This window comes from Xiphophorus couchianus, chromosome 23 (assembly GCF_001444195.1).
Source record: "Xiphophorus couchianus chromosome 23, X_couchianus-1.0, whole genome shotgun sequence".
In the NCBI taxonomy this organism is placed as follows: domain Eukaryota; kingdom Metazoa; phylum Chordata; class Actinopteri; order Cyprinodontiformes; family Poeciliidae; genus Xiphophorus; species Xiphophorus couchianus.
Window position 1 is genome coordinate 12,276,669 of NC_040250.1, and position 22,842 is coordinate 12,299,510.

The following is a 22,842-nucleotide window of genomic DNA, read 5'->3' on the forward strand; positions in this document are numbered from 1 at the left end:
GAAGGAATGTGCCAGATCAAACAACCCACCCCTCATATTTAATCCAACTGAAAGGCTGAAACAATCGGTTGCTCTGTTTTCAGGGGGATCCACAGGTAACTTGAGCCCTCCGCCCCTCTGCAGCCATACAAACACTTTGCCCTCCACAGCAGGATCACTTCTCCAACCTGAAGCCGAGCCTTGTCCCGCGCTAAACGACGGCAATGTAATTAGCCTCGGGGACACAAAGACTTCAACAGCCCCTCTTGGGCTCACACAACAGGGACAGCCATCTCAATGACTCATTAGGAGACAACAGATTAGATAAGAGAGGTTTAGGATGTCTTCTTCCCCGCTGTCCACCTGCTGACAGGTGAGCTAGAAGAAAGGTCTACCTCCCGTCCTCACGTATTTACATTACCTGTCCGGAGCAGGGGTCAGAATCCCTCCCATGAGATGCTGCTAATGGATGTAAGGAAACGGGTGGTGGGATGTTTTGTGAAAGTTTCTAGTTTCTGGGGTTGAGGGAGTGGCTGACTTCCCCGGAGCTCTGCAAGAGATGAAGGAAGCAAAACAGGAAGAAACAAGTGCACCCACTGCACATATGCTGACCCCTGTGCTGGTGTTACTTGTATTTGATACGATTCATCTGCATTTGTCATGGAAGTAATTATTCACCCCCATTCAACCCAAATGAATGAAGCTGAATATTTCTCAATAGGTTCGATTTCAGACCATTTCAGGCTTTACTTGTCCTCCTATGAAGGACTAAAGTTTAAATAGGTGTCTTTTTCACACAAACTCCAAAGGAAGACAGAACAATGGGGTCCCTGCTACTCAACTGTTTAAAAGAAAAATCGAATGCATTTGTGAGAGTGGAAGAATCTCCTGACTCTTGTAGGTTATTCTAAGGTGCTTCTCAGTCGAAAAAGGAGATAATAGTCAACCCCTCTCCCAATCTTCCTGTGTTCTTAGGGTGTGCCCCCAGTTTTTATTCAGGGTAAATGACTTGAAAAGCCACCAGAGAAGAGGCACCCAGAAGGCATCTTCTTCAGATGACTCAGCCACCTCTGCTGCGTACTTTAGACGTTTGGTTGAATCCCCAACAGAGTTAGAAATCCTCACCTTATTTCTAGGGGAGAGTCACATCATCCCCCCATAAGGAAGCTTGTCTTACCCGAGTACCATGTTCTTACCCGAGTGAAGTTTCCCTCCCGACTTTCTTCAAATCAGACAAAAATGGTGTCAAACGTTTGTGCAGCAAAAATTTTAAAGGTCAATCAGTCCCTCTCCACTTGATATATCTGATATAAGTTTTAAAATTTCATCAACATTTTCAAAGTCAAATCACCACAAACAAAAAAAAAAATGCTGCACAAACATAGTTGAGTTGATTGACACCAATTTTGTCTGATTTGCAGAAGGTTAGGCTTGGGGATGGTTGACCTTTCATAGCCTCTGGAAACATTTATTAATATCTTTAAAATAATAGCAGCATAAACAAAAATTTTTGCTGCACAAGCCAACTCAAACTTAGTACAAACGTTTGACACCATTTTTGTCTGATTTGAATTAGGTGGAGCAACTTCAGTCAGGTCATGTTCTTTGAGTTAATGATCCCTATGTAATGACTGGAGGTGAGGGCTGGAACATTGATGGACCCCATCTTATTTTCTCAGCCATTTGTCACCACAGCGGACTGGAAAACACCCACATTACTGCAAACGCTGGAAAAACTCCATATCCTTTCATTCCATCTTAGCATCATTGTTAAGCAAGACGTAAAGATACTACTTGAATCTCTCTACTTGAAACAGGCACGAACCCATAAGCAGTCATCTTTTTTTTGTTTTTCATACAAATGACAATGAGAATTTTTTAGAAAGTGGTTGGATATTGCCAAGAATTAAGATTATGCCACTTCTGCACAACATTGCCACAGGGGAAAGGTCAGTGCTAGGCTCTTTTCATGACCCTATACCAATTTTATGTTTTAACCAAAAACAGCTGCAAGAGCGGATACTGGACATGGCAATACTAGCCATGAAGAATGTGATGTGGATTCAAAATATTGGAGGAGGTGGAGGATGACGAGAAAAAAAAAAGAATGTAAGGAAAAAGAAAGCTTGCTGATTTTTACTTTCCTTTTCCTAACCGTCTTCCTCTTCCTCTTCTCCAATTAGGTCGATTACCATACAGGTTGTCCTCGGATTTGAGCTGAAAATCTGACCAGCGGCTTTGCTGTTCCCAATTGACAAATATGCCCAGTAAACAGAGGGGAAGCTCAGTTCTCTATTGAGAGCATACAGATGGGTTGAAGGAGCATGTTTTGCTGCTTCTTATGCAGTGTTCATGGCCTGAAAAAATAGAAATGAGACCGCAATCAAAGTTGTGCACCTTCTCAATTAATGTGTGTTTTTTTCTGCTTTGTTTTTTGATTGCTTAATGTGCTCCTACATTTTTGGCAAGAATGGGACACCATATATTTCCTCAACTGGTGTTTATCTGCATATTAGGCTAGACAAGACAAGAAAAAATAAACTATGCATCTTTCTCTTCTCTTTGTTTATCTTAATCAGCATCTGTTTACATGACATCCAAGACTTACTTTGTTAATGGACAGCATATCAATGTAACATCAGAGTCTATTCCATATAACTTAATAAGAGTATCAAAAGCCTAGACAATTCGGCTAGTTCCAACAGCTAACATCATGCTCCATTATACTTCACTTAGGACATTGGTTCACTCCCGCCCTGATAACCCACTATGATATAACCCACCCATCACACTGTCATGTGTAATGAGTAGCCAACTTAGTTCTTAATACAGAAAGAAAAAAATAAACTCCATAACTTTCCAGCTGCAGAATTGATTTGCTAGGTGACAATCTCCTAGTAATTTGTATTCAGAATCTCTAAGAGAAATTATGCATCTTAAAAGGAAACATAATCTAAAAATCCCATTCCACTTCCCTCTTGCTTCTGTTGACATTTTATTCACATTTTTTCAATAAGATTTGTACTTGTTTGTATTTCAGTTGCTGTTATACATTGCGAGGAATGTAATTTAATCAACTCCTTCTTGCACTTTGTTAAATAGCTAAGTTCATTGTGACTTGCAATTAACAAGGATTTGAATGTTATAAAGGTTAATAAGCCTCTAATCAAGCATGACTGACACCCTCTTGGTGAGAAAACTTTTCAAACAAAAGAAAATAGGAAAATGAAAGCACTCATGCTCTGGATGAGTGTTTTCTGAACAACTTTATCTGAAGGAAAAACTAAACTGAGTGCATTTAAGTTTGTGCTTCATTAAATGACCCAATCTGTACCAAGACCTCTACTTTAGCCTGCACAAACTATGCTAATTAATGTAAAATGAATAAATTTATTCCATCAACATTGAGAAAAATAGGGGGAAAAAATAGGAAAAAAAATAAATAAAAATTTTGGTGATTTCTATCCTCCAGTGATGCTGTGACACGAGTCACTGTTGATGGCTCTGTGGTTAAAATATGGAGTCTAATCCGTTTCCAAAATGCCGTCCAGGTCGAGCTCATTTAAAACTTTCTGACACTGTCAGGACTGACAGCTGATCCTCCGAATAAATGAAGCGGCTCGACGGATGGAGACGGATGGAGAGAGTCGGGTAGGGCATAGACTGCAGCGGCCACGTCTCTGAAAGCCCCTCTGTTTCTGGCTGCAGGCTCTGAAACTCACAGGAAGAACCAATTGATGACAAAATGAGTTTTGGAATATGGAGTGAGTCTTTTTTATACCTAATTCCTCTTGGTCTTGCCCCAGAAATACAGATCTGACATGTTGGAGAGAGAGAAAAAAAAAATAAATCAAGGGCAATCCAATCATCTCCTGACAGGGAGGAGGGGTACGGGGCCGTGACACAGAAGAGGAACGGGTATCTGAGCCTGATTACAGTTTGTCCTTCATCTACAGCTTTCTGTTTAATAATAATTTCTTTTTAATAATTGCCCCTGACTAATGTGTTACAGTGTTTGCAGGATGCTTGTAGAGCATAAAGACAAAATAAAACAATCTGCTCTGTTATTTTGACTGCAAGCAATTCACTAAGTGGTGGCCACGGTCTCTGAGAGTTGGCAGAAAAAGATATCACACTGTTTACATCTCTCATATAAGCACATGTTGAGTGGCTGCTTTAAAAGCATCTACAGGGACTGAAAAAGAATCTCTTGCATAAACACATGATTTCGATCCATGTTTTCCAATCCCAGTGAATACTTTTTTTTTTTTTTCAAAACAACTGAATACAATATGGATGAAGATTTTAAGAGATCTTGTTAGTTTAAAATCAAACCAACTCCTCACTGGAGACATTTTTTAATAATAATAATAATAATAATAATAACAATAATAATGTTATCTTCTTTATGAAAGGGGTTTTTCTGTTTTTTCTGTCTTATTGAATCAACTTCATACAGTGAGATTGCACTTCAGACATGTATCAAATGCTACATAATATGAATTACATTACATGTAAATAAACTTTGCCATAGTTAAGATTTAATACATTATGTTGGTCTATTCACACAGTAGTCCAAGGAGAGACTCAACAAAATATGAAAACAGTTCATTGGCATCCAAACTTTTGTTTAATTAGTAGATGAAAGTTTGAAGCATCATCCACAAACTGTCAACACCTTTTAACCAAAAAATGAAGTGCACAAATAAGTGTAGAGACCTGAACAAATGAACAGACATGGATTTTGTCAGATTTGTATTTAAATTTGATAAAAAATTATTTGACCTGAAATTAGATTAAATATTCCTGAATAAGTGCTTTGAATAATGAGTTCTGTCAGAACTACTCCTTCACTGTAGCTTAAGGTGAACAATTGCAAACTAAAACTGACACTGGAAGCAAAGTTATGTAAGACTTTTCAACTAAATCTGTATAGGACTTTGTTGCTAACTTACCTATTTGTACATAAATTATGGGTTTAATGTATTATACTAGCTACTAACTGTGATTCCAGTCTTTATTGAATCAGTATTCTTTTTCTTTTTCAGAGTGAATTTAACTATTTATTAAAACAAGTAGCGTTAAGACATTTTTGGCAATTCTACTGCCGGAGTACTTTGCAACAGGCCCCAGCATTATTGAATGGAAAGGCACTGCATGGAGAAATCTAACTGGAGAACATAAGAGATGTGTTTTGAACTGTGACCAATTATGATTAGTTCTCCAAAACAGGAAGAGTCTCAACAAACACCTCTATTCCCCACCTGTTACCCCATTGTTTTTTGCCTACTGTCAAACTCAAACAGATGAAAAAAGTACTCTGGAAGGAGTACATCATGCAATTTCATAAGAAAAAATTAAAATATTTAAATGTGGCTCCAGCAAGAGGATTATGTTGGCATAAATGAGTCATTTCCTTCTGAATATTTAAATTTTCATGTTTCTCAAAGTACAGGGTGAGGTGGAGGAGGAGCTGCAAACATCTTTGAGTCAGATTTATTGATTAATTCTGGGTCACTTAATAGCTACCACGCTTTTAAATATCTAACCCTTTTAAGGAATTAGTTCTACTTTCATTTCCTCAGTATTGCATAAAAACAACAGACAGTCATTTAATTTCTACCCTTTCACAAATTTATGTTTTTATTCACAATGTTATTCCATCATTGAGTCTGTGATTAGACTATGTAGCACCCTTGAAAAAGAAGGTAATTCTTCATTGGAGGCTGGCTCTCAGATTCACTTGTGGCATTTTTTAAAGCACAGGAAACTGGAGTCACATCTGAAGGAGTTCCACTTAATCTGGGAAAATAGATTGTTGTTTAAAAAGACCCTTCATCAAATTAAAATAGTGTCTTTTCCATCATTAATAGGGGAGAATAAAAATAATCTTAGAATTCTTTTTAGCAGAGTTGCCAGTAGTTACAACTTTATAAATACAAATGACTGTATAAAAAATAAAATTGGCATGTTTTCCAAACATGATTACTTCATCTCTAGTAAGTGAGGCAGCATTGAGCATAACAGTAGAATCTGATATGGTTTTGGGCTATTGTGATTCAGTTGAGTTTTCTGAGTTATCAAAAAAAATAGCTTCATCTAAACCTTCAAGTTGCATAGTATACCCAATCTAATCTCCCCCATTAAATCCAGAACAGAATTGAAAGGCGTTTCTCTTCTCCATCTCTTGGCTCTTTCCCTGGAGCTTGCAGTGATCTCCTCATTGTTTTACTCTTTTATTTGTCTGCTACCATAATGAGCTTATTGTTATACCCTGCAGGAAAACAGACATTACCAATTGTCTTGATGTGCACACCTGTGCATAATAGCAATTGCACTTGCAGTGAATATTAATATATATTTTGTGTTTTTTTTCCCCGTCTAGTTTGTAATAACACAGGCTAAACAACATACTGTACATATGATCTAAAAGTGGTTGGCCACATCTTGAACCCAGTCTCAATTGTAATATATGTGATAATTACTGCAAATAATTAAAGGTTTTAAATAAATTATACAATATGGATAGTAATGGATCAGCCTGCTTCATGTGACATTTTGCAGATTTTAAATGTGTCCGCAAAAGTTATGTCGTTTAGTCTGTGGATCCACACAGATCTGCTGTCTTGGGAGACCAGGAGCAAAAATTTTTGAATGGGTTCTATAGTGGATGCATTTAAGAAAACGGGTTTTAGGATTCCTTGGGCATGTGAGCAGGGGTGGAGCTAGAGAGTGGACAATGGGGGCCAATGCCCCCCCATGACATGCGAAACACGCACAGTGATGAGTTAAACGATGATGTCCAAGCCCCATGTCTCTATCTCGCATGTGCTTCACCCACAAATGGGAAAGTGTTAGTTGTTTTCTGTATTCTCAAGTCTCAGTTTTGCTTAAGCTGCATCATTTTCCCTTTGTGAGTAGGTATTTTTAAAAATAATTTCTGTTTAAACAAATCTGCAGTGCAGTGTCTGAGCTTTAATGCCCACCTTCTTAATATGTTCTCTAAATTACAGCCTGTGAGCTGCAGTTTCTGAGAGCTGTTCTATCTGAAGTAGCTGGACTGATGTTAAAACAGTCTCATAAATGCTCATGCTGAATGGTTGTTAGACTGTACTTCCTTTGTCAATAGATCAAGAAGAGGCCATATTAGATAAAAAAAATTTACTGCCTGTCTAAACGTTAGAAATACCTTTTAACACCAAATCTTGGGGTTAATAAAGTATTTTTGAAAGTAGTTTTGAATTTGAACACAAAAGTTTTATTATTTTAACTTTTAATTCATGTCAACTTCTTAAGTGTAAACAGAATTACATCTGCTTACATCTGTCAGTTATTTTCCTTGATTTTCAAGATCATATAGAAAAATAATTTTGTTAATATCTCTACTACTGGTTTAATTACTGATTGTTTTAGTAACTTGATATCAGTATGTGTTAGAGCAAACCCACATGTCAAAACAGTGTGACTGCAAAGAAAGACAACTTTATCTCCTGCATAATCAAAACGTGACTTGGTGCTGCCAACACACGTAGAGGCACTGTTTCAGTGCCAAATAATCAGATGCTCCAGTAACTAGCAGCAACGCATCTGTACACTCACAATGCCACAGCTTATACAACTCATTGCAAAGACAAACAAACAAAAAAAAATCATCCAAACATTTTTCAGGTAGTCAAAAAACAAAGCTTCACTAGATTTCAGCAACACATCTGTGTCTTACAAGGAAAGAAGGCACTATTACAAGACAGTCCAGAAAACTTGGTTGCCTTTTTCTGGAGAGAAAACTATGTGTGATGCACCTCACTTGAGTAAAAGATTTTTTTAAAATCAGGATAAAGTACTATAAACTTCAACATTTCAATGAAATTTCTGAAAATGTCTTCAATGTCTGTAGACAAAATAGAGATAGGAATGGTAAAACAACCCCAGATGTCAGAAATAGGCAAAAATAAAGATGTGAGGGATTCTGACAAGCTCACAATGCTTAGCTTAAAGCTGTTCTGGAGGCTGAGAAAGCTCTTTTCACTCATTCTCTAAAACTTCCAACAGTTACAAGACAAAAGCTGGCAGACCTATGGGGACTGCTTGAAAAGTAAGAAAAAAAAAGTTAAGATATCACTGCTGCCAGAACAAGTTAAATCCAATCATCGACATTCCCTTTTAACAGATTCTGATTACGGCTGGAAGCTAGTGCACTGGAGCCAAAAACTGTGTGGTCATTGTCCAGCAGTTTGATTCTGGACAATTTAGTGCAAAGTTGTTGTATAGAAACTCAATTTCTTGTTTTATTCATCAATGAACATGGTCAGCGTTACCAAAGAGGTAATCCTAGTTCTAATCCTAAATCCAAAATTTCTCCTATATGTCTTACACACATAACGTTATTAGAAAATAAATCTGACACTTTTTTTCAAACAAAAAAAAGAAAATAACTCCAGAGTTAGTATGTTTATGGCCAGTGATTATTGTCTCTTCTCTACTTGATATCGCTCTGTCTCTATCTATTTAGCATTAAAGTCACCATTAGATTCGCTTGGTACCACCAGAGCTTGTAGGCAATAAAACACATTGTTAAGTGACATGTAATTACCCAGCCTGTCTTTTGACTAATTAAGTCTCTGCTGCCTATTATGTGGAAATGTATATGGAAGTCAGATGATCAATAATAGTGAAGGAGTGAGACAAGCTAATTTCTCAATGCTCGGATCGCTGATTCCAGCAATATTCTTGCCTCTGCAGTGTTTATTATGGAGAGAGTTTGGTTTGTTCTGACATCATCAAGCTCGTCACTTAACAGTGCACGATTCAGAGGTGAGTTTATTAGATGGAGAGTGATTTCATGCAGCAATAAAGTAGGTCCTTTTAATTTCATGCTGCCATAAACTGCCAGTTGAGTTGATGTTGAGAGCAGTGCTTGCTTAATCTGCAGTAAACTGTATTTCATGGTTTGTAGACAAAGCATGCCAGTTTAGAAGTGTACTGTGTGACAAACAGAAAAGGGAAAGTGGTCTGTCCCACTGGTGTGTCCAACAGGTTAACACAAACTACCCCAGAACAATGCAACAGTAGGGACAATTGTAATTTTGCATGACCTTAAATCTATCACCAAAACAAAGAAGCTACATAAGAGCCTAAGATGACACAGCTGACACAGATGAAAGCATGCAAGGTACTCACAGATTTTTCAATGTATTATAATGACGGTTAAAAAAAAAAAGAGACGGTAATGGTAATTTCCTGCAAACACAATCATAATTGAATATAGCACTGACTAATGAACAACACATTGCCTCGTTGTACCCATTGCATTATATTGATTTGAACTTTCACCATCCCACTAGCTATTTCTCAGAATTCTACTAGCAAAGAATAAATCTGACAAAAACAAAAAATGTTTTGGATCCACCTTTTTTAATATATTTCCGATCCTATACGTAGCGGAAAATAAACCGACTTTCTTTTCAATTATATTGGGCTTCTTTAAGGCGTCTTGGGGCCTGTGATTCCCGCTATTGGTATTATTTTAAAATCACATTTGATCTACTCAAAGTGAATTCTTTGTTTGTGCATGCATTTTCACTGTAAGTAATGGGTTCTGTTGAGAAAACAAGATATATTTGCTACCTGTTGCTCGTTGTTTTCTCTTCTCCCCAGGTCCGTTAATGTTGTGTGTAAAAGTGAAACCACAAAGACAACAATCACTGTTCAACTTCACAATCAACCAGAAATTTATTCAAACAATCAAGTGCATAAAATCACATCAACAGCTCATCATAATCATCAGAAACCAAAGCCACAAAGAAGAAATTAATTACCTAAGAAAAATACAAAAATACAAAGACGCGCCTTCGGAGACCATCTGTGGCAGTTAAGACAGTTCCACCCCAGTGATCTGACTAGCTGTTTTAGCTCAATTACTTTTATATGAAGGAATGTTTCTACTGTCTAATGCGTTCTAACGTACAGTTTAGAGGTGGTCTCAAACAGCCCATAATGACATGTTGCTGTTTACACGCCAGAGACCATGTAGGTGTTACCAAGGCCAAGGGATGAATTCATCGCTGTCTAAGCTGTCCTCCCTGCGCACTTTCCCAGGGCACGAACAATAGATGTGTTAATTTCATACAGAAACATTTTACTCCAGAAAGCGAGAATAAGCTTATCAGCTATCCATGTTTTTCATCCCTTCAAACTGCCTCAAACTGGTTCTTGAACCGCAAAGAACTCTCCTGACTTCGCCTCTGACCCAGGGCATTAAACAGCAGATTTTGACTATAAAACTTAGAACACGTTTCATGTAATATCCTCAAACTCTGATACAACAAACATGAGCAGTTTCAATACCAAAACATCTGCTACACTTAATATTTTCTGATTAGTTTTCAACTCCTTTGGTTATAATGAATTAAAACATTTTCAAATGAATATATGATTTATACACTCTTAAGAATGTGATCTAATACAAAAAACTACTGATTAGACTAGTCTTAATCAAATCGTGCTCATTATATCTAAGAAAATGTTCTTCTGAATAAGTTATGTACTGATTAAACCATGAGTTTAAATCTAACCTAAACTGAGGCCTACTCAAAACAATGATGATCCATCTAATATTTAAACATGCGCTGAAGTTAACGCTAGCATTAAAACTAGCATAATTAAACTAATATTTCCAACAGTTCCCTCACTGAATTCTTGTTTATGAAAAACTGAATAGCAATAACCAGAAGTAAAGTAAGTAAGTGTTCAAATCATAGATCAGTGCAGTCTGAAATGGAGAAATTACCATGTTTACTGTCTCACACCATGTAATTTGGAACACACAAGGTTGCTGTATCTCAGTTTGTTGTGTTTGCATGCCCATCTGTAATCTGTTTTCTATTCATGGACGAGAGCTGGGTTCATTATTTAGACATGATGAAATTCTAAATGTAGATCCAGTCATTTAAAAGAAAAAAAAGTCTAAAACACTTTCCTGACCAGAGAACAAATTGGGGTCATTTTCCGTCAGTAAGGTGATGTTTTGCCAATGTGGAGGACGGATTTTAAAAACATTTACTTTACCAGCATGATTAGATCCAGCTGTCGCATAAATTATGTTACGATATTTAAGTTCACAGTGTGAAAAAGATATGCTTTAAATAATTGATGCATTCAGAAGTACTTCAGAACCAACTCCATCTTCCTAAAGTTAGATTTTGTTAACTAGAGGAAATAAAGACCAAACAAGCGGTTTGCTGGTGATCCAACCTTTTCTTCTTCCGAGATCTTTCAGGGGGAAAAGCAGCTCTTGTCTGAGATGGACTGAACGGAGATAATTCACATCAGCACCACATAACTACAATGCTTCTAGTCCATAAAGACCAAAAATCCAATTTCAAAATGGGTGTTCCAAGTTTATACAAACACTCCCACTAAAAATGAGGAAAAAATTGCCTGGAACAGAGGAGCTGCAGGAAGATGCGTTGCAAATCCCGAGGGCCTGAAGAGAGACAGTGATCTTCAATTACCAGCTGTTCTCTTCATTTTAGACAAGAGCAAAGACAGGGAAGGAAGGAGAGTGCTGGGAGTTGGATCAGGAAGATGTGGGAGTGATATTAAAGAAGAAAGTGGAATCAGGTAGGAACTGTGATAAATCACAAAAGGAAGAGATCTCTTGAGAATATAGAAATATTTTTATTCATTGCATCCCATTACCAAGGACTCCTTTTTTTTCTGGAATTCATCTCAGCTTGAGAGCCTTGTTGTTGGTTCTCCATTTATAGATTGTATCATTTGTAAAACAAACTGTTTGCTCTGTTATATCCATCCGACAGTGGGACATTTTTGTCATAAATCTAGCTTTCCTACCTCGTCTACTCTAACCCTCCCCAATAGCTGCTCCCAATGGAGTTGTTTGCAATTCAAAACGACTTTCTGCAGGCAGATCTGTGTACACAGGACAGAACAGTGACAGTAGAGGAGTAGAGTAGAGTCAAGTCGTGGGGAAACAAACACAAAGTCTGATTCAACATTGTGCTCCACCGTGGCGAGCATTGACATGCTTGTCAGAAGAGCAAACAAGGAAGGTCTAGCTGTTCTTCACCTTCACTCACACGCTATCAGGTACAAAAAGCTAGTTTTTTTCTGATAAATTAAAATGGAAGCAAGATTATTTTTCAAAGCCAAGTTGTTTACTTAGTATGGATTCTAGGGTGGTTTACTCAATTTTATTCTGTTATTTCTCTAGTTAATTAAATTCCAAGCATCATCAGAACCACACAAGCTTCATCTGTTAATGACTTTCTGAAGCTTGGAGAGATCTGGCTTTAGTTTCTGCTCAGCCAGCAGTAACTCCGTCATGGCAATTTAAAAGGAGTCGGCTCGACCAGTTAAACCCTGCCTGCAGGAAAGAAATGAACTCACGCCTTGGCTTGTATCCATCCTCAACTTCATGCATGAGGTTTCAAATTTGCATTGTTGACCGTAGCTGAGCCTGGAGCCTATGGCTACAAAAGTTCAAAGAGGAAAAGGCCAATAACAAAAAACAGATGCAGAAAAATACAACGTCACACTGTGTCATGATAAAAAAAGAAAAAAAAAAAACATGTAGAAATCAGAGATGAATAGAAGCAAGTCTGAAGGGGCCTCTTCAGGTACCTATGATACAGGATAAGCTCAACACAAATAAAAAGATTTTACATGGCCCTGTTCAAGTGGTAGAAGCCAGATACGGTAAGTAATTAAAGTTGCTGAATAATATTTGGTGTCAAAGCTGAAAATTTCTGACTCCTTAACACCATGGCCTACATGCACAAAAAATACATTTTAATCCAAATGTGAGCAATTAATGATGTACAGTTAGCCATGCGGTGCACAAATGTGTTGAAATAAGCACCTTCATAGGTGCTGTTATAGTTTTCCTTGAACTTTAGATGTTAGAAGGTGAACAGCTATTTCAAGCTGAAAGACTTTTACAATAATCCTTATCCACTGCATGATGAACATGTGGGAAAAAATATATTGTCAGATTATAGGTTTATTGTCATGGACATGATTTGTCATGTGCACACAGTGCCGTCAGACTTACAGTACATACTTGTCCGTTTACTGCAGCTTTCCAATAAAAGTCAAGTACAGCACTATCAGTTCATTTCTATAATGTCTTAGCAATTAATTTCAATAATATTTATGGATTTTGTGTAATTAATATTTCTTGTTATTATGCATTTCATATTTTATGTCTCATCAGTGTTCCAAGCCATCATTTTTTCCCATATGGCAGTTTGTGCATTAATGGTGCTTTACAAGTAAACATGCCTTGAATTTAACAAATAAAATGTATGACCTTTTCTCACTTTAATTCAACAATGCTAGTTTAATTGTCAAAGGTGAAGGCTTGCAGTTCATATTTTAGACTTTAGCATCAATCTAATAACAGCTTGATTTTGATTTTAGCTACTAATTTGGTAAACATATCAAACAGATGTAGATAATCTGTAAAACACCAGATTACAAATAGTTAAAAACTGTAGAGTAATGAGTTATTCACAAACAATAAATAACATCTGTTGTAAGATAAATACCTGATTAAAAAATGAAGCAGTTTATGTTACAGCTCTACAATGAATGGAATTACTAATGAAAACATGTATAAAGTAAAGTTGAATCTGAACTAAAGTCGGGTGAAATTGGACAGTGCTGAAAGTCTGTATTATTTTTAGCCGTATACAGCAACCGTTCTTTCTGCTGCTCCAAAATTCAACACAATGCCTTTCAGGGAGGAGGATTACTTCCCAGTGCTGATGAGAACAAGATGTGGCCTTCTTTGTCTTATATCGTGAAGCACCTCCAGAGATTGTGGAGCGAGTAATCATCCTCGCTGTAAGCAGATCTGCATTGTGGATGATTAGTGTCTCAGTGTAAAACATCTTGTTTGTCTCTGAGCCGTTCTCCTTTTTGTTACCATGTCTATAGTTTGTTTTCTCCATCGTTTTGCATTCTCCCTGTTGACTTTATGGTACTAATATATTCACTGATGGAGTCATGCTGAATACAGGACAGAGATGCATGGCTTGGCTTGCTAATTGCTGACAGATAAACAACCATAGTGTCCTTTCCACCATAACACAAAGCATGTTATTTATTTAATAATTTACTTAGCTGAAGTGGCTCCTGTGGAAGCTTCAGCACCTGAAGGACGGTGGCTCTGCATCCAAACAACAACAAAAGGCATGAAATATGAAAGGGTCTGTTTACTTTGAAAACTCACAGGGTCATCATTGGCCTGATTAAACCAACAGTATTTCTACATTTCTGAGAGCCTGTCAGACTTTGCCCCGGAGCATTTATCAGAGCAACAAACAAACATTTAGAGAATTATTGTCAAATGTCATGTTAACTCTCCTTCTGGCTGCGGTATGAAAGTCATACTGGGAAACTTTGCATCAACAAGACTCTTCAGAAACACCTTTTACTACTTTCTATTTCTCCCTCTCTGAAGCTCATCTCAGTTTATTGGGAATCATCTGGATCTGATTCAAGCACTCTCCCCCTGCCTGTAGATCATTCTTCCCTTGCATCGTCTTTAATACAATCAGCCTGAACTAACATGATAGTAGACAAAGTTATAAACTAATGGACAACATCCATCTGGAAGTTCTTCTTCAGACTGAGAGGATGTAAAACAATTCCTGTGAATTACCTAAATAGCACAGAAATGACCAACCTCTTGAAAAAGAGCAATTCTGGATACTTAAAGTTAGTACCAAGTATAATTATAATGGTTCAACCATTTAGCATTAAAAAAGGTAGACTCACTTTACCAGCTGCAACATCACTAAACTTAATCTGATTTTGACTATTCTAGTACAATTTCAGATAATCTAATTTGCCATTTTAAACACTTCAAATTACTGGACTTTGTTTATCGTATTGTTTATAGCACATTCAAACAATGTACCATATCAGATAAACAGATCTTAGTTTAGCTAATTTCTCATCAAACTCATATGCACATTTTTATTCACCACATTATTTTATGAATGTTGATCCACCTTAATTTCTCACAACAGACCAGTTTTCAATAAGAATAAACAAATAGTTTTTCCTGTTCAGGAACTCATCGTCACTCTATAAAAAAGAAAACAATCACACAAAACCTTTTATAAAATGTGTTTGCTTACCCAACCAGTAAATATAATTATCTTAAAAAGCAAGCCAGTTCTACCCAAAAGACTCCAATACATTTTTAAGAGTGAAAGAAATCTAATCTTTATAAAAATGTTTGCTATCACAAGTGAGCTCAGATATGGCACCAGTTCATCATTTATCATTTGGAATTAAACGTTAACTCATTGAGTATGGTTGGATGCAGCGCTTTCATTTGACTCTAGACATATATTGTACATTTTAAAATTTGTTATTGCAAATAAATTTTACACATCATTTAAACACATTAGAGACTGCAAAATTAAAGCCATTTTACAAATTTATTTCATTTTATTAAATTTTACAGGTTTTGCTATAATAATTTCTCAGTTTCTTTGTCTGTGATTTGTATCTCTCTATTCCGTCTGTCTTTGTCATTTCTACTGCTCGCTCAACCAGGAGACCCAGGGGACTCAGCTACTTTAAATTGATTCTTTCTTCTTCACATTGGGGCATTAAATTGAAACCAATCCCCGATGCTTACAGCCTCAAACTGAAAACCAACTTCCTGCCTGTCGCCCCCCATCTCTGTAGCAAAGGAGAGAGAGAAGAAGACCAGTGGGAGGATGGATGAGGGGGAGAAGGTGGGTGGAAGGGCGTTCGATGCTCACACAATGAAGCGACAGGGTTCGTTTCGTCGTCTGAGGATTTGGCAAATCCGGAACTGTGTCGAGAAGCTTTAGACAGAAAGGAAAGGCCCGCCAGAGCAGAACTGCCGAGCATGACAACCAGCTTTAGTTTATGTCATTGTATTCAAATTTACAACATCCCCAACACTTATCACCTCGCTGCCACCCTCCTCGGCATGTGTAGGCCCACTTTGAAGACAGATCACCGTGGAGAAAGAACACATTTTCCCCTTTTTCCAAAGTCAGATTGGCACAAATTGAAGCAGAGGAAGTTTATACGTGTGTCGGCGTGGCACAATGGGAAGCATGCTGTAAAAAATAGAAACCTTAAGCTGTTAGTTTTACCCAAAAAGCTCTGAAATCTCTCATTTTGATCAAATAAAGCAATGCGATAAAAACAATACATAAATTAAATATGCTCTGCAGCCTTATATCAAACATTTTATGTAAGGCCATGCTACATTGCATTTTCATATCTGCAAAAACAGGCTTGTATTAGTAACAAATACAATAAAGAGTAGCTGCATGAAGATGTCAAGTGCCAATGCAAAAATCCTACCAGCTTTTTTTTTCCCCCACCATTTTAATTAATGTAAATCAACACAATTAATGCAATAAAAAATCCAATATAGTTAAACATTTTTGTAACTTGTGTAAGAAGTAGTAAAAAAACAACTTCTTATTAGAAGCTTTTTTTCAAGATGGATTGACAATGCAATATAACTGATGAATTCTGAGAAAAATAGTTGTGGACAAAAGCTTCAAATTAGTATGATTTGTGTCTTACACACTGGGTCAAAATTTATACTGGCATTTGCACTTCAACTTTGTAGTCATAAACAGGAGTTTGGCATATGGTAGAGTTAGTCCACATAAATTGGTTGGATTATTGGAATGAGTTAAGATTTTAAGCAATATTCCACAAGTTTTCAGCAGTGCAGGACAAATGTCTATACCAATGTCTAATTTTGCCCTGATGTGTCCACTTCCCAAGTCAGAAAAAGTATGCATACTACAGTCAGCATTTTCTGGGTATTCTTTTAGGTGTCTCCTCTTAGTGGAACATATTCAGGTTTCAGAGAAAGAAAAATCCAATCACACCTTCTCCAAAAATTCCTTTGGGATTGAGTCCAGAAGCTTTAATTACAAAATCTAGCCTCACTACCCACCTCACTGGGGCTGACAACAAAAATGGTGTGCAACAAAATTTGGTGGTGGCATACACAAAGCGATGGGATCCACTGACACTCGCAGAATCTCTCAGCAAACAATCAGCAAAGGAGAGTCCTGATGTTCACACACAGACAAGTAGATGGCATTGCAGAAATGCTTCTCTCAGACAGACTTCTATATTGTTCACACCATCTCCAACACACCTGAGCAAAGTGCAGTTGATAGTGCCGAGTCCTGCAGGACACACTTAGAGATGACATTTTTCTCTTTCCCCAAAGAAAAGCACCTCAGCAACACCTCTTGGTAAAAGCAGCGTTTAATCTTCTCTGCTAAAAACAGCTGCACTTGGGATCACAGTGTGCGAGTTCCACCTTCACTTGTTATTTAGATCCAGGCGGGATGACTCAGGCAAAGAAATAAAGAACTTTCCCCAGGTCAATTTCTAAATAAAAGAAACTGTCGATGCAAACATTTATACAAGTTCAAAGACTCCATCTATGCAAAGGACAATAGTCCAAGCTTGCCTTGTTTTTTTAAGAGAAAACTATTAAATTGGTGAAACAATGTTGTAATTTTTACCTGATGGAAGACTGCATGGTTGTTTTACCAATAAAGCTTACTGCAATCAAAAGTTATGTCAGCAGTAGCATGTCATTCATGAACAATCCATTCAAATGAACTAAACATTTGAGTGAACAAAGTGAAATAAATCACTTCTTAAACTGATTTGTCCATTTCTTAATTCAGATGAGGTCGAACTTCTGCATTCTGTAACTCATTAACTGTATGACAAATATTCACCCAATGAGAGACCCAGCGCCATTCCAGCACTGTAGTTGTACTTCCATTCAGGACGTGAGCCTTTTACACCATGTGGTTGGTCTCTGCTAAAATTGCAACTGGAATAGTACTGTAAATTAAAATACCACCACAAATATGTATACAAACAAAAACATGACAGTTCAAACTTGATTAAATCCCCACACATTTTTCCCTAGCCAAGGCAAAAGGCTAAGCAGTTCAACTCCTTGTTGAGAATAAAAGGTTCCTTGTCAGAATCCAGTTTCAGTCCAGAGGGAGAATGAAGATTTAGGCTAGAATGCCTCCTACCGCACTGGAAGGAGTTGTCAGGATTCAACAGATCTCCTGGTTTGGAGTAGCATTAGCTCGATGTCAGCTTGGTCAGCAAACCAACAGACATGGAACAGGAACCTGGCCTAAAAACACACAGAAAAATAAATAAACCTGGGTTTTATTAATATCAAAACAATTATATAAATATAATCAGCATTTTGATTAAAAACAAATACATGTTTTCAAATATCTTTACTATAGTAAAATAACTTCCTAATATAAATAGAATGACCCTCGTTAAACCCTTTTCACATGACGTCACACAACTTCCGTTTTGGCTCGAAGCTGTGTATCCTTAGTTCCGGTGTACATAGTAAGTAATGATAAAGTTGTCTATTTCATATATATATATATATATGTCATATATATATATATATATATATATATATGTCATATATATATATATATATATATATGTCATATATATATATATATATATATGTCATATATATATAGAGAGAGAGAGAGAGAGAGAGAGAGAGAGAGAGAGAGAGAGAGAGAGAGAGAGAGAGAGAGAGAGAGAGAGAGAGAGAGAGAGATGTATAAATCTGACAGCATATGTTGATCAGACAGATCACCGGAGCATGGAGTTTACACAGTCTCTAAAACATTTGCCTAAAATAAGATTTGAAGATATATCACGATTTGCAAACCAGTTCTCTCTGACAAAAAAATCTAAATTAGACAAAGGCTACAAATTCTTCACCGAACAATACCTGTTTGACTATGAAGGTAGGTATTTTTGTTTTGCGTAACCGTTAGCTTAGCATTAGTGAATTTTGTTAGCTAGCTAACTACGTGACATAACTGTTCCTTAACCAGAACTTTTTACTGTTTTTGAACTATAACGTTTTAGGCTCTAATCTTGATCAGATTATTAAATTATAGACTGGAGTTGCCACTCATCCCATAAAATAGGGATTTGTTTGTTATAAGCAGAGATGTCCGGTGCCGCCGCTGCTTTGTAATGCCTTTAATCGGACCACTTTTTCGGTAACGAATAATCTAACGAGTTCGTATTTCAAATCCAGTAATCAGATTAAAGTTATTTATCCAAATCATAGCACATTAATATTTTCTTGTGTATTTATTTTTATTCCTTCTTTGCGTCTTTGGGAGAGACTCTGTGACAGTTAGCAGTGACAGAAACATGAACAGTGCATGGAGATGCGCATTTTGTTGCTGGAAAAACAGAAATATCGTCAAGCCCAACTGTTATTTGTGGCTTTTGTCTTGTTTTTTCTAAACTTATAAAAAATAATGATTCACCGGTTGCGTTTTTTGGGGGACTTGTGTTTGAACGTGAAGTTGCTCATTTGAGCTTGGAAATGAGCAGAGATACAGAGTTACATCACTGACAGGCGGCGGTGTATATGTTCCCTAACTGTGGCTAAAGCTGCTGCTAGCTGGTTTACTCATGATCAGAGGCTGGTTCCTTTGAATACAGTTGGAGAATGGTAAATTGACAATGACTTATAACGGTTATCTAGCACGTAAACACTGTATTATAAAACACAGAAAGTGAACCTCTAAACGTTACAGCGCTGACAGAGAGTATATTTTTCCTAAATGTGGCTAAAGCTGCTGCTAGGTGGTTTACTCTCCGATCGGAGGCTGTTTATTTTATACACAAATAGAGAATGGTGAATTTACAATGATTAGTAACAGCTATCTAACACTTAAATGCTGTTATTATTAAACTTACCTTTTATTATATCCTTAAGATTATGAGAATGCGGGAAGTTTTCAGCTTGGTTCCCAAGGCAAAATCACACCGGAAGTAAAGATACCCAGTTTTGAGTTATGGCGGCCATTGTCTGACGTCACTGTGAAAAGGGTCTAAACAACAACCTGGAGGCTAGCGCTAGCATGCTATCTCCAGAAACAAAACACTCCAGTTTTATCAATTAGCTTAAGTATTTTTTTCTCCACAAACACAGATATCTAAAAGTTAAGAGGTAGATCAGTCAGAAAGTAAGCAACAGATAAAGGGTTATAAACGGTTTGAAGCCTACCTGCGGCAGATACTGTATAACATCTCCTACACTTGGTGAGCCCTAGCTGTTTTAATGAGACACTGACGGTTTCATGGTACGGCTACCCGCTACCAGTCACGTGACAACGCAGTGAAATCACATGAGAGCTAATGAACTTGGTGGCAAGAAACAAAATACGGTACTTGAATAAAAGACAAAGAAATGGAGGACCCTTTTAAATAAATCTTTAAATCGGTAAAAAAAAAAAAAATACAAATAAATGATAAATATTTATTTAATAAAAAATAACTTGGAAATCTAAATTTCAACCACAAAAATATAACGATAAAGGAAAATGTCATCTACATAACAAGGACGATCTAATAGAAATGGGGAATTCCAAAAAAAAATAAATGGAAAAAATGTAGCTGTAAAAAAAAAGTAAAACTGTAAACATGGTAAAAAGAGCATAGGCTGCAGAGCACAAAATTACTTTTCTGCTCAAAGGTAGTCCAATTTAGTCAACCAATAAGTTAGTAAAAGGTTATCCAAATTTGATGAGAATCTGTTCAGTTCTCTTTATAATAAATAGCTCTCCAGTGAAACACATTAGCCCATTGTAGCAAACTAGATGCACGCTAAAACCAAACTTTAGGGCGTATATACTTTGCTTATAATGGTACATAACTAACAACTCCAGAAGGGAAACCTATGTACGCTTCATATCATCATGAGGAATCCAATGCATTGCCATGACAGAAACAATATATATAGTGATACAGTGAAAAGTATAACAGAGTCCTTTTTTTCCAAGAGAAGTAGAATAAACTTGACAAAAATAGCATGTTTTAAATGTAAATGGTTTGTATCCCTGTTTTCCAAACTCCTTGGGGAGATGTAATGCTAATACCAACACTTAAATCAAGGTTCTGGCAGTAACAAACAGCCATGTCCTGATTAGCACATTTAAAGGAATTCTTTGTACTTGGTTAGTGTTTCTACTGCAAAGTGAGGAAATGAAAGTGACTACATATGTTCAGTTGTAAGTGTTCACAAAATAGTTTTTCTTCTTCAGAGTTCTGATAAAACAAATTTGTTTTTTTTTCTTCAGATTTTTAAACTGAAAATAAATTTGGAACTTCAGATGTGAACAAAAAAATCAATTGCTTACAATTCTAGGTTCATGTGTCCCGTCTTGTGTGTAAGAGACAGCTTAGTTCCGTTCCAATGGTTGAACCTCAGAATCCCAGACTTTGACTTTTAATAGAGCGCTATCTCAAAGTGATTGTGAAACTTCTCTAGAATGATTCAGATGTCCGGGTTCACCTATGCACCTTGTTACGAGCGCAGACTCAGCAGCTCCATCAGGCCTCTCAGAGATTGCGTACAGGACAAGGAAATCTCCCTGGTCCGAGTTTGGAGTAAGATGGAGTTTTAATGATCCCCGCAGGGAATTAAGGATGAGACAGGAACTTGTGTTGGGAGTCAATTCGAGGATTTTAATCGGCAGCGTCATCCTGGACGAGCCAGCAAAGTGGCAGGAGGACAGTCTTAGAGAATGACTTACAGCAGAAGGTGTCAGTTCAATAGCAGGCAGTGATGGGTTTCCCACTGTGAAGCACTGTGATTTATAGGCAGAACAGTGCATAGACTCATGAGCAAGGCACTGACTGTTTATAAAATTGATACAGAGAAAGTACAAAGAAAATATTGTGAGGAAAATATGTTGCGTCATTTCGTTTGTTATAATCTGGCAGTGACATGACTCCGTACCAAACGGTAAAAGAAAAAGAAACAGTTTGCCTTCTCTTGTTGCACATGAAATTTCCAGGAGTCAATTATTGAAGCATACTGCAATTGGCCTTCAGATATAAACATATCATGTCAAAAACTTTGTGTGGTGGAATACACTCTACTTCAAAAACAAACAAATAACCACATTTTTAAATCTACTTTTTAATGATCGTACAGTTTTTCACCTGAGCATACTCAAAACTTTAAACTCCCCCTCATCCCAACACTTTTGCGCTATTACAGAAGAATGTATATTTCTCATGCTAATAATTTTGATGGAACATGGAAGAATAAAACAGCTTTGTTCTCTGCTTCACCTTCATAAAAAATATTATATTTTATACTAACAACAAAATGAAGTATATATTTAGCTTTCTTTCTGACCTTTCTGTCTTGTGAGTTATATTATTCACAGTGGGAAATCAGCAGACATGTAAAGATAAAATGTTGTTCTTACTCCTCTTTATCTACAATTTTGTTTCTTTACAAACTGTATGTTTGGCGCCACCCTTTGACCTTTTCGGGAGTATTATTGGACCTCCCTGCAAGTACAGAAATCTAAACTGAATTGGGACATTCAGAGAACAACTTTTCAGGCGCTTAGGGACACATACAAGGGACAAAATTAATGTCACACATGCCTGAAGGTTAGAGAGAGGACTGGACAGGATTAAATAGGCCAGTTGTGTCACTGTATTACATTTTCACTGTGCAGAAAAAAAAAGTGTTATAAATGTTTGGTCAGTTCAAAGATTGCATGCAATGCTTTTTCAACAGCATTTCTGTTACAACTTTACCATGCTTCAACTTTGTATTACAGTTTCCTCACTAATATCAGATGCACAAAATCAAATCTCATCTTACTTTCTAATGTAGCTGTAACAGTATGTTTGCTTCTCGTTCACAAACTAATATGATGAAGATGCTGAGCACATTCACAGTTGTATTAAGACTGTTGTTCTTGTGTA

General features: G+C 36.9%; 2 long non-coding RNA genes across 3 annotated transcripts; one reads left to right on the forward strand and one right to left on the reverse strand.

Moving 5' to 3' along the window:
• Positions 1-15,478: 15,478 nt before the first annotated feature.
• Positions 15,479-20,236, reverse strand: LOC114138648 (uncharacterized). The gene is made up of 3 exons (XR_003594263.1): positions 20,120-20,236; positions 18,081-18,187; positions 15,479-16,106 (listed from the first exon to the last, which is right to left on the reverse strand). It is a non-coding gene; the product is annotated as an uncharacterized LOC114138648 (long non-coding RNA).
• Positions 18,337-19,366, forward strand: LOC114138647 (uncharacterized). Of its 2 annotated transcripts, none has more exons than XR_003594261.1 (2): positions 18,337-18,493; positions 18,613-19,366. It is a non-coding gene; the product is annotated as an uncharacterized LOC114138647 (long non-coding RNA). The 2 variants fall into 2 exon arrangements; XR_003594262.1 differs by having other exon boundaries at positions 18,337-18,462.
• Positions 20,237-22,842: the final 2,606 nt, after the last annotated feature.